The sequence below is a fragment of the Urocitellus parryii genome, chromosome 12 (assembly GCF_045843805.1).
Source record: "Urocitellus parryii isolate mUroPar1 chromosome 12, mUroPar1.hap1, whole genome shotgun sequence".
NCBI classification, from domain to species: Eukaryota; Metazoa; Chordata; class Mammalia; order Rodentia; family Sciuridae; genus Urocitellus; species Urocitellus parryii.
The window spans coordinates 76,970,697-76,981,623 of NC_135542.1; positions in this window are offsets into that span (position 1 = coordinate 76,970,697).

Genomic DNA, 10,927 nt, shown 5'->3' on the forward strand with positions numbered 1-10,927 from the left:
AAAAAGCTTACACACCATTGGAAAAATATACACATGACCTATACATAAATAGAATACACATACTACTTGGAAATCAGAAATAACATGGTGGAATAAGACTCCATACACTGAACATTAGCCCCAACTTTAAATGACATAGTATATCAATCAAAATGAGTGGCACTCTTATGTGATCATTTTACAAGTTTATGATCTGATCTTCCCTGGGACAAAGGTTAATTTCCATATCATGGCAGAATATTTTTACCAGTCTGAAAGCTGAGAGACTGACAATCAGAATATAGCTTTTAATGAATGCCTTTCACATTTTTAGCACATGCTTAAGGCACTGTAGAAAATGCAGATTATCTTATGTGACACTTGGTAAAATACTGACAGTTTAATTGGGATGATTGTTCCTTAGTTCAATGAACACTTAATGAATGCCTACCACTGCCATATGTGTAAATACAGCTTTGGTCCCCGATTCATGGTGCTGGTTGCTTAATACACACATGAAGAATACTATCTTCGATCTAGTGAAAGCTTCCTTAAAATCCAGGTACGATTGCTTCAAACATTCATTTTCTTGATCTGAGGAAGCAGTAAACCTAATTATTTCCCCTAATTACCAGAATTTGCACTCTGCCATAAGCTTCCTCCTCCCTCTACCTCAGGGACCAACTCTTTTTTTTCCATGAGAAACTTTGGTAGCCATTCCTGGAAAGATCGGCCTGCTTTATTCTGGCTTGTCAAGGTGAATTCCTAGCAGGCTCAAGGCACCTCTGAGGAATGCATGTGTTGGCTACTAAAAAGTAAAATCTTCTCCATTCTGTTTCAACCTAATTTTGCTGTCTTTAAAGACGGCCATTGTTGACCATCTTTCGACTGCAAAAACAAATACAGTTCAACCTGGTGAGATTTTGTTTTGGGAGTGAGAATTTGAGAAAATACAAGTTACAGAAGAGAATCATCACGTTGAGATGGAGCCATAGTAAAGTATGCTGACTTATGCTGAATCAATATTTGACTTTAGACAGGCAGATGTCTGCAAGCTCAACATTTGACTCTAACTAGCCGAGTTTGAACAGCTTCACTGAGCCTCAGTTTCCTCACATAACAAATGAAGGTAACATCTACATTGCCGAGTTGTAAGGTTCCTCCTTAAGACTAAGACCATTGAATTTCAGAGTTAAGAGTCAAGATCCTTGGGTGGTGGCAATTTATACCATTTGTTCAGGATGGGTAGGTGGGAAGGGTGTGTAGAGAAATCAATGCTGAAGGGACTATCTACTGCTACATAAACATTCTAGCTGTACAGTTGCATATCAAGTTTTTTATACATAACAAGGCCCATGGTAGGCTGAATTATGACCCATTACGGATGGAGTAAAAATATACATTGACCTGATTCTCCTATGTTTTAATAAAACAATTTCCACTACTAGCTAATTCTATATCTTACATATCCCTGGGAAACATTAGATTTTTACTTCAAAATGGCAGAATGAGTACCTGATACAACATCCCTCTTCTTGCCTCAAGCCTTGAAAATGACTTAAGATGTTTTCATAAATCCATGATTACACTAGACCATGACAAACAGTGTACTGTATGGGCCAGTGATTATAATACATTTTTGAAAGATAGACAAATGGAGCAGAGTGAAGCACAAACCCAGAGTCCAAGATACACAAAAGAAGGTACTGTTAAAAAAAGACAGCTGCAAGGGTGCTCCAAACAAGGAAGTTTGATACATGAGTCTTGGGATCCTGAAGTGATTGTCAATAGCTGGGCATTTTGGGGGTGGTGAGGGGGACCTGGGGATTGAACTCAGGGGTGTTCTACCACCGAGCCCCATCCACAGACATATTTTGTATTTTATTTAGAAATAGCAAAACTGAGGCACTAAGCAACTCAGTAAGATCCTAAGGCTGGCTTTGAACTCCCGATTCTCCTGCCTCAGCCTCCCAAGCTGCTGGTACTACAGGAGTGCAACACCATGCCTGGTTTAGCTGGGCATTTTGACTTCTGCATACAACCACTCTGTGCTTGGGTAACACAGAGCAATAGAGAGGATTTCTTCCAGACTGGAACAGAGCAAGGTACTTGAATTGGAGAAAGGAGAAAAGGATTCTCTATATTCAAATTATTAGCAATGAGCACAGCCACCTAGAAGTTTCTCCCACCATCTCCTTCACACTTAAAGAGGCCTAACAGGAGTTGGGGTTGTGGCTCAGTGGTAGAGCGCTCACCTACCATGGGTGGGACCCTGGTTTAATCCTTAGCATCACATAAAAAAATAAAGGTATGTGTCCAACTACAACTAAATAAATTTTTTAAAGAAGAGGCCTAAAAGCCTGCCCCACTTCTCCAATGTGAAAATTATAGAATAAATATAACAGGCTAATATGGAAATTTTAGTACAAAAATGTGAATACAATCAAGAATCACCCAGCATTAGTGGGAAGCCACAATTATGAATCGGAAACACAAAACTCAGCAAAGAAAAGAATGTACCAAGGGGGGGGAAAAAAAAAACCAAGAACTTCAGAAGTATAGCTGATAATCTCAATAAAGATGCAAATATTACCTTATTAAAAAGGCTTAATTTTGAGATTCAAGGTGGCTGAAAAGAAATGCCCAACACTTACTACTTCCTCCAAAAGGAGGAACCAAAGTAGCAGATCTATAGCTACATTTTGAGGGGAGTGATCATAGGAGAACACTGGAAATCAGAGGCCGAAACTTAAGACTCAGATCTTGGACAACAGCATAGTAAAAGGAACAAAATCCCCTGGTATCTGCACCATGGCTTCACCGTTGGGAGAGGGAGTCTCCCCTTTGCAGGAATAAGGATGAAAGAATTCAAGCAAACTCTTGTCACTGCACGTGCCGTCAAGTCCTGGCTTCTGGAAAGTTTCACAATCCTTATAAGCTCTCAGTCCGTTTAGATAAGTAATCATCATCTGCACAATAGCATTGCTTTGGGAAAGAATCTCACATCACCTAGCAACGAACCCTCAGTGTGCTATAGCCAGGAGTCAGCTAGAGAAGGGAGCTATTGTCTGAATTTGTATTGCTCTAAGGGTCAGAAATTCCTGCACATTCCCATTTCCATGGTTCCACAGACATTCCACTACATTGGCATGGTGGGCAGCTGCTTCACAAACCCAACTTGGTCCAGACCCAGGATACTGATTGTGACCCGAGCCTGCTGGGTGTCCTGCGCTGTAGGCAGGTTATTGTGATATGGAGGGGAACAGAGGGTACTACCCACACGTGGACTCATGCCAGTGTTAGGACTGAAGGTAGACGCCGGGTTCCTGCCATCCCTGCCCCTGTACCACTCTCAAGCTCCTATTACTGACAAGGTGGGAAGGGAACACCAGTTCTCACGACGGCCCTCTACAATGGGCCATACTGCGGGAGTCTTGATCAACTCCATGGTACGCTACAGAAGTGGGCCAAAAAGCAACTTTACTTGGCTCTAGCTATGTCCCACTCCTTCTTGCTCTCGGGCAGGCACAAAAACTGAAGGAGTTGGAGGGATAAAATCCCAGCAATTATCCCTGTCCATGGGTGTGCACAGCCAAAGGAGGCTCCCAAAGAAAATTTTCCCAGCTCTAGCCTGGGCAGGAATTGTCACCAAAGAAGCAGTTACCCCCCTCCATTACCTCATCGTAGCCAACACTGCTACCAGGTGGGAGCAACACAGAGAGTGTGCTGTGGTTTCCCCTATGGCCTCTCCCTGTAGAACAACTGAGCCGACCCCTCTGATTGGTCAGAAGTCAAATTCTTCAGGCTCCTCCCCACTACAGGGGCTTCCAGTACCAGGGCCCCTTGCTAGTACCAGGGCTAGTATCCATAGTGCCTGAGAAAACGCCAATCATCCTTGCATTGGGGACTACCACTCCTATTATAAAGGTAGCCACACAGCAAGAATCCCATATGCATTCTGTCTATACCACAACTACTTGGTAAAGTCTCCATTCTCATGGACTACAGAGACCGTGGGTCTCTTCAATTCTGCCATGGTATATTCTGGCTCCAAAGTCATTTATTACAGCCATAGAAGTTATAAGGAGACTATACTTTGGTGCACATCTAGAATCAAAGCCAACATTGCATAACCAACCCACCCCCCAAGGCACAGCTTTGGGATTCAGCCACTTCCTAAGAAGGCCGCCTCATAAGAGCGGTAGAGATATCTGTTCTACTAGGTGGCCAAAGCTCAACACAGGAGCAAAATACAAATACACAAGGTAATATATGCCTTCAAAAGAATATAATAATGTTGTAGCACAGATTCCAAAGACAACAAAGTGAAAGAAATTCTTGATCAAGACCTTAATAATTATAAAAAAAAATTTAGTAGCTTCTAAGAATACAAACAGTTAAAAGACATTCAGAAGACAAGTCTGGATATGAATGAGAAATTTAGCAAAGAGATTTTGAAAAAGAACTGAACTGAAATATTGAAAATGAAGAGCTCAATAGGTCAAATGATAATAGAATTAAAAGTCCCCCAAATAGTCTAAATCAAGTGGAATAACAAATATCTGGTCTTTTGAAATACCCACAAAAAAAGAAAGAGGAGAAAGAAGAAGGGGAGGAGAAGGAAGAGTAGGGAGTGGGAGAGGAAAGGAGGAAGGAAAGAAAAGAAGAAAAAAACAGTGATGAGAGTATTCAAGACCTTAGGGATACCCCTGACTAAACAAATATACACATTTTTGAAATACCCAAAAGCAATGAGAATAAGGCTAAGGGCAGAGAATCCTGTCCAATGAAATAATAGCATCAATTTTCCAAATCCTGGGAAACAGACATCCATGTATAGGAAGCTGTTTACAGGATCCAAGTAGACATGAGCAGAAAAGATCTTTATCAAGACTTATTATAGTCAAACTGTAAAAAGGATAAGATAAAGAATTTTAAGATATGCATGAGTAATGTATGATATTACATTAAAGGGAGTCTTATTAGAGAAATCCTGTTACTCAGAAGAAACCTCACAGTCTAGGAGGAAATTAAATGTTATACTCCAAGTTCTTAAACAACTGCTAGCCATATTTACTGTATTCAACACGGCTGTCCTTAAGAAATAAAGGAGAAATACAGTCCTTCCAGGATTAGCAAAAACAGGGAATTCATGACCACCAGACCAGCCTTATAAAAGATGCTCAAGGGAGTCCTACATCTAATAGTGAAAGGTAACTGCTATCATGCAAGCATGGTAAAGTATAGATACTTAAATAAACATAAAAGAATTAAACATCATCACTACAGAAAGTCATTAAGTCACAAACAAGAGAGAACAAAGAATATTCAAAGAAAATTGAATATTAGCTAGAAAAATGTCAACAAAATTAACTATTTATAATGTGATGTATGTATGGGTGTGTGTATTGGAGATTAAATATGGGGCCTTATATGTACTAGCCAAATTCTTTATCACCAAGATATACTCTTAGCCCCTAAGTATCATTAAAAGTATGAGTAACCCCTTACCTATCAATAACAACTTTGACTATAAACAAGCTAAATTCTCCAATTAAAATATACAGACTGAGCCAGCTACTTGGAAAGCTGAGGATGGAGGATTGCAAATTTGAGTCTAGTCTGGGCAACTTAATGAGATCTGGTCTCAAAAAAATAAAAAGCAGCGTGGGGTGATGGGGGTGGGAGGCTGGAGATGTAGCTTAGTGGTACATTGCCCTTGGGTTCAATTCCCTGTACAGAGGTGGTGGTGGGATACAGATTGGCTCAATGGATAAAAAACAAAACAAAAAACAACAACAACAAAACAATATGCTGCCTACAAGAAGCTCATCTTACCAGTAAAGACACAGACTGCAAAGTAAAAGGATAAAAAATTATATTCTAAGCAAATGTAAACCCAAACCAAGCAGAAGTAGCAGTACTTACATCTGATAAAACAGACTGTAAGAAGAAAAACTGTAAGAAGACACAAAGAAGGTAACTGTATAATGTATAAGAAGGTAACTGTATAAAGGATCAATTCAACAAGAAGATATAATGATTGTAAATCTTTATTCATCCAATTATATAAAACAGACACTCTTAGACCTAAAGGGAAAGATATGCTCAATAATGGGGGGGGGAAGTTTCAGTTCCTCACTTACATTAATGGAGAGATCATCTAGACCAAAAGGTCAGAGAAACAGAGTTAAACTTTATTACAGAACTTTACAGAACATTCCACCCAGAAGCTATAGAATACACATTCTGTTCATCAGCAGATGGAACTTACTCTAGAATACACCATATATTAGACTACAAAACAAAGCTTTAAAAATTCAAACAAATTGAAATCACTCCCTGTATATTTTCCGATCACAATGGGAAAAAAGAAGAAGTCAACAAAACAAAAATCACTTTGGAAATAATATAAATGCATCTGAAGACAGAACAAAATACTTGAATGAACAGTGGGTCACTAAGGAAAGCAGAGATAAATTAAAAATTTCTTGTAACAAAATAAAAAATGTAAGCACAACATACCAATCCTTACAAGCAAAAGAGTAATAAGAAGGAAGCTGATAGCAAACAATACCTACATAAAAGACAAGTGGGGTGATTTCAAGTAAACAAACCTTTAGCTAGATTAACTAAGAAAAAAAGAGAACAGATCTAAAGAAATACAATTAGAGATGAAAAGGAGACATTACAACTGATACTGCAGAATACAAAAGATCCTTAGGGATTATTATAAAAATAACTATATGCTAATAAATCAAAAACCCTAAAAGAAATGGACACATTTCTGGACATGTAGGACCTACCAAAATTGATGACCAAGAACATAAAAAAATTCTAAATGAACCTATACTGAGTAATAAGAGTGACTTTGCAATAAAAGTCTCCCAACAAAGAAAAGTACAAGTCTGCTTCACATTGAGTTTCACCCAAGTTTGAAAGAAGGACTAATGCCAATCCTTCTCAAATTATTTTTACAGAAAATTCAAAGGGAAGAAATCCTCTTAACCAGTCTAATAGGCTAGTATGATCCTATTATTACCAAAAGCAGACAAAAAACAACAACAACAACAACAATAAAACAAAACACTATAGATCAATATCCCTGATGAAACTAGATGAGAAAATTCTCAGCCAAATTCTAGCAAATTAAATTCAATACCACATTAAAGAGATGTTCACAATGATCAAGTTGCTTTCATTTTAGAGACGTAAGGATGATTCAACATACGCAAATCAATAAACATAATATACCACATCAGCTTAACGAAAGCTAAAAATCATATGATCATCTCAACAGATGCACAAAAATCCTTTGATAAAAATTCACCATCCCTTTATGGTTAAAGTCCTTCATAAATTAGTATACAGGGTTCATGTCTCAACATAATAAAGGCTATATGAGACAAAACTGTAGCCAATATAATAGTAAAAGAGAAAAAAACTGAAAGATAATAAGGCAAGGATGTCCCCTCTCATTGCTCTTATTCAATGCAATACTAGAAAATTAGCCAGAGCAATTAGGCAAGAGAAAGTAAATAAGACACAAAAATAGGAAAGGAGAAAGATATAATTCTGTACATATAAAAATCCAAAGACTCCACTAAAAGACTTAGACTGATAAATGAATTCAGCAAAGTAGTAGTATATAAAAATCAACATATAATACCCAACAGCTCTTCTAGACACTAAGTATTAATTTTCTGAGAAATAAATCATGAAAGCAATCCCATTTACAATAGACACACACACACACACACACACACACACACACACAAATACCTAGGCATAAAGTAATAAACATGTGAGAGATGTACACAACTTTACAAAACACTGATTGAACAAAGAAACTGAAGAAGATACACCTAAAAAAAATGGCAAGCCCTTCAAGGTTCATAGATTGGAAGAATTAATATTATTAAAATGCTCATACTTCTGAAAATGTTCTACATAATCAATATAATCTGTAGATTATATTACTAATGACATTCTTCACAGAACTAGGAAAAACAATCTTAAAATTCATATGGAAAACACAGAAGACCCAGAATACACGAAGCAATCCTGACCCAAAAGAACAAAGCAGTAGGCATTATAATTCCTGATTTCAAGACATACTACAGAGCCACAATAACCCAAACCAGCATATTAGCATAGAAACAAACACATAGACAACTGGAATAGAATAGATAGGCTAGAAATAGTCCCACACATCCACAGCCAAATGCTTCTCACAAAGTCATATTGGAAAAAGATAGCCTCTTTGACAAATGGTTTTGAGAAAACTGGATATCCACATAGGGAAGATGGAAACTTGACCATCCTGTTCAAAAATCGACTCAAAGTGGATCAAAGACCTAAAAATAGGACTGAAATTCAAACTACTAGAAGAAAACATAGTTGAAGCACATCAAGACATGGGTACAGGTGATTTTCTCACAGAATCCCAAAAGCACAGGAAACAAAACTTGACAAATGGGATTACATCAAACTAGGAAGCTTCCGCACAGCAAAGGAAACAGCAGTGAAGAAAAAAAAAAAATCTACAAAACAGGAGAAAATATTTGCCAGTTATTTTTTTGACAGAGGCTTAATACCCAGAATATATAAGAAACTAAAAAAAAAAAAAAAAACTCAACAAAAACCAAGTAATCCAATTTAAAAATGGGCAAATGGTCTTCAAAGAAAAATTTAAAATGAAGAAATACAAATGCCAATATGAAAAAGTGTTCACTATCATTAGCTATTAGGGAAATGCAAATTAAATCCACAAGGAACAAATATATTTTAAATCCACAAAGAGATACTGTCTTATTTCATTTAGAATCACTATCAAACAAAAAAGCAAAGCAAAAAAAAAAAAAGAAAAACAAAAAACAAAAACAAAAAAAACCCCAAAAACCTAAAACTAAACAAAACAACAACAAAACACAAATGCTGGCAAGCACATAGAGAAAGGAAATTATTCACTGTTAGTGAGAATGTAAATCAGCATTGCCATTTTGGAGAACAGTATAGATTATTAAAAACTAAAAACCAATTTATCATATGATCCAGTTATCCCACGTCTAAGTATATATACAAAGGAAATAAAATCAGCATACGAAAGACATACAACACACCCATGTTTATTATGGGTCTATTCACAATAGCTACAGCATAGTATCAGCCTAGGTAACTATCAACAGATGAATGAATAAAGAAAATATGGCATATACATATACAATGAATTATTACTCAGCCAAAAGAAGAATAAGATCCTGTCATTGCCAGAATAGGTAGAACTAGAGGAAAATGTGTAAAATAAAATAAACCAGGGACAGAAAGACAAATCTTAGGTGGTCTCTCTCACATTTGGATGCCAAAAGAAGTCAACCTGAAAGTAGAATAGTGGTGACTAGAGATTGAGAAGGGTGTATTGTTGGGGGCAGGCAGAGTGAAAAGGGGATAGTTGAATTTGATCAATGCATACTGAATACATGTATGGAAATATCACAATGAATACAATGAATACCATTAATATGTATAATTAGTATGTATTAATAAAATAACTTTATATTGTTGGAAGTAAAATGCTAGTATACACAAGCTGAATACACTGGCTGTATAGTAGCAAGTATTCTGCTGAAAAGCAAGCTACTGAGCTAGAGGTTGAAAAATTTGGCCAGAATGCAGATTTTAAAAATTGGAGGGCTGGGGATGTGGCTCAAGTGGTATCGTGCTCGCCTGGCATGCATGGAGTGCCAGGTTCGATCCTCAGCACCACATAAAGATGTTTTGTCTACCGAAAACTGAAGAATATTAAAAAATTCTCTTAAAAAAAATTGGAAAAGGGAAACATAATCTCCATCCCAAATCTCCCAGAGTACTTTCTCTTTCTATCCCCTTCTTTTATCCTTCTCTTTTCAAGTTTTTAGTTGCCCTAAAGTTTTATGAGCTTTCATGTTAAAGGCTACCTCAAGATCACTTAGAAGTAGGGTAAATCCTAAGTGAAATACAGTCTCATTTCCTTGAGCTTCAAGTGTGTCTCTTTGAAGTACAAGATCTTCTCTTTTGCATAGTATGTCTCATTGTTTTGATGCCCAACTTATAATTGTATTTGTTCTCATGAGCAAGAAGTCTTTTCAGGTCCCAAGATCTTTCGTTGCTGATCCTGTTCTGAAGTGATAGCATTCAACACACAACATCATAATTACCATAGCAATCAATTCATATGCGAATGAGGACACAATTTTATAGCAGCATAAAGCATGAGTTTTTTGGTTTTTGATTCTATAGACTACTGTTGGGTATGGGCCAAGCTGCCCGAGCTTAATACAATATTTAAGAAAGGTCTTTTAAAAACCTACCTCTCCCTCTTCAATAATTTGGGTTAAGTAGAGATGGGTTTTTGACAAGCCAGATAATAGTCTCTAAAGTAATTTTCCCTGCTACTATCACCATTTCTTAGATTTAGTCTGGTCAATTAAGTAGTCAACATATTGGCTGGCCCCCTAGGACTTGCTTTCTCTTCGTCCTTTCCAAGCAAGCCCTAAAGGTGCTTGAGAGACCTACTCCTCTTCCACAGAGCCCAAGAGGATTAGGAAAAACAATTTCCAATTCTAGAGCTGAATTGAGTCCTCAAAAGTCTCAACTCAAAGTTTTCCTTGGTAATTGTATATAACAAAATACCTGAAATTTTACAAAGAAAATCAGTTTATTTTGAATTATGACTCCAGAGACTGGAAAGTCCAAGAACATGGTATTGATAGGGCCTCATACTGATGCTTCAATTCATGGCAGAAGACAGAAGAGTAGACAGACATACACAGAAGAGACAAAAGACAAAGGACAGCCTCACTGTAAGGACCCTCTTTCAAGATAACTAATCCAATCCCATGAGAATCAACCCAGTCCCACAAGAGTAGTACTCATGATCCACACACCTCTTAAAGGTCCCATCAACTCC